The following is a 2,733-nucleotide window of genomic DNA, read 5'->3' on the forward strand; positions in this document are numbered from 1 at the left end:
GGTAAAGAAAGTATGGCAAATTTATATAATGATCTACCTTTAAAAGTTTTCTTTTTTTTCTTTGACCTAATATATTGGGATTATTTTAAGTATCTGCCTAATGTTGCTAGGTGCTTGTGTTTCTGGGTCATTCCTTATTGGTTACAGTAAACTGGGCTTTTTTATACTTAAAGGATTTGTTTTCTTTCTTTATTTTGGATAACTCTGACATTCCTAAAAGTTTTAACTTTTTACAGTAATATAGTCCTTCCTTGTAACTATGAACTTGTGGACTTGAGTTTGTCCAGACCTCAGTATTCTACAATTCTTTTTTTTTTTAAATCAGATATAGACACACTGAAACATTTCATTGAGTATAGCTGCATCCTATTTCTATGTCAGTATGAACATATTAATGTGTCCAAAGTGTTTTTTCTCCTGAGCGATTTAGTCACTAAAAGAATAGGCTAAGAAAATTCTAGGTGCCTTGTAACACTAAATATGAAAATAGCTTATGAATTTTGCTCATTAAAAATTAGTTATTCTGAGTTAGTGTAATCCTAACTACTCAGGAGGCTGAGATCTGAGGATCATGGTTTGAAGCCAGCCCCGGTGGAAAAGTCTGTGAGACGCTTTATCTCCAAAAACCACTTAGAAAAAGTCAGAAGTGGAAGTGGCATTATGAGTGAAGTGGTAGAGCACTCGCCTTGAGCAAAAGAGGCTCAGGGACAGTGCCCAAGCCCCAGGACTGGCAAAAAAAGTTATTCTGTATCATAATTACATTTTTTGGATATTTTTAACTTCAACTATAAGATTCTTGATATGATACACAACACTTTTAGAATATATATTCTTTCCTCTACATATTTTATCTTTTTTTTTTTGCCAATAGTGGGGCCTGAAACCTGGGCCTGGGCACTCAGCTCTTCAGCTCAAGGCTAGCGCTCTACCACTTGAGCCATAGTGCCACTTCTGGCTTTTGTCTGCTTATGTGGTGCTGAGGAATCAAACCCAGGGCCTCATGCATGCAAAGCAAGCACTCTACCACTGAGCCACCTTCCCAGCCACATAAACCTGTGAAGATAGCTCTTTTCATAAGATGCGTTAGGTAAGATAAGGTAGATTATTACTTGTTGTTATATTAAACCTAAAAGAATACTCATGATTATAGGAGAGTCTAAGAATGTGTCAGTCTATAATTGACAAGATCATCCAATTATTTATTGTCCTGTTTTTGTATTTTGCATAAAGTACCATTATATGTCACAAAACTGTGTTCAGAAAATGACATTTAAGGAATTCAATTGGATGACACCACTTGTGTAATTGGTTAGTGTGTGATACCAATAATGAATTACATTAGTGATAGTGGACTAATAATGGATTACCTTAGTGATAGTGGACTAATTTAGTTCTGTGTCAAGAAATAGTTCTTTCTCTCCCTCCCTCTCCCTTCCCCTCTCTCTTCTCTTTTTTCTTTTGCAGTACTGAGATTCAAATACTTGCTAGGCTAGGCTTTACTACTTGAGCCATGCTTCCAGCCTTGTTTTTTTATTGGTTATTTTGGAGATGGTGTCTAGAGGATATTTCTGCCTGGAGCTTGCTTTAAGACATGACTCTCTGTATTCCAGACTCTGAAGTAGCTAGGATTAGAGGCTGAACCACAAATGCTTAACTTTTTCTTTTTTAATGAGAACATATATACCATATATATATATGCTGTTTATACCATATAAATACTAACCATACACATACATACATATACCCAGGATATATGTATGTATACATATGTATATGCATATACATGTGCATGTATGTTTATATGTGTATGCATACATGCACACACACATACATATATGCATACACACAGGAGTAACCAGTTCAGGATTCAAAGCAGCTGAGTGGTCAAAGTTGCTGCATTCAGGCTGCAGTGTCCCCCTAGAGGCATAAGGTTTGAACTCTACTACTGACAGGAAGTTATGTTTATGAACTTAGTCCCACTGACAAGCACACTGGAGCTACCATGTGCCTCAGGGTTACATAGGTGTGAAGATTTTGATTTCTTCCAGCCTTTGGGGACTGTATGAGGATCCTCAGAAGCCAAAGCCATGGATAAATGGAGGTAGCCTCCTGCAATTAAACCTAGGAGATGTGTTAATGACCATCCCTTTCAAGGAGGATACTGGGGCCACCTTCTTTGTCTCATGGCTACTTGGCTATCTTCTGTCTTTGCTTTTCATTGTTTTGGGTTCATCCACCCTTTGAACCCCAAATCCTTTGATCAAGTCCTGATTTTCATCTGGCAGGTTACTTCTTTTCTTTTTCCAGTCAGCCTAGGATTTACTACTAATCTTGAGTTGGGGGCCAGCTAGAAGCTATTTTCTGACAACGCCGATTCAAGCATAGCAAGCAGTCTGTTGAAGAAACCTAGGATTACATTAAGAAAAATAATAAATAAAGCTAACACAATCTACTAATTTTCTCATTTTGATATATATACTGATTACACACAAGGAATAGACAGAGGGGCCTTAATTTTTTATGCCATGTTTTCCTTCCCAGTACAGGTTCCATTTATATGGTCCCCTGACATAGAGGCTTAAGACAAAACTGGTTAAAAATCGTGGAAGCTAGGTGGCTCATGTCTATAACCCTAGCTATTCCAAGGCCCAAATCTGAGGATCACAGTGTAAAGCTAGCCCTAGCAAAAAAGTTCTGAGTCTCTTATCTCCAATAAAGGAGCCAAAAGCTGGG

Source organism: Dipodomys ordii, unplaced genomic scaffold, assembly GCF_000151885.1.
Source record: "Dipodomys ordii isolate 6190 unplaced genomic scaffold, Dord_2.0 Scaffold25, whole genome shotgun sequence".
Lineage (NCBI taxonomy): Eukaryota > Metazoa > Chordata > Mammalia > Rodentia > Heteromyidae > Dipodomys > Dipodomys ordii.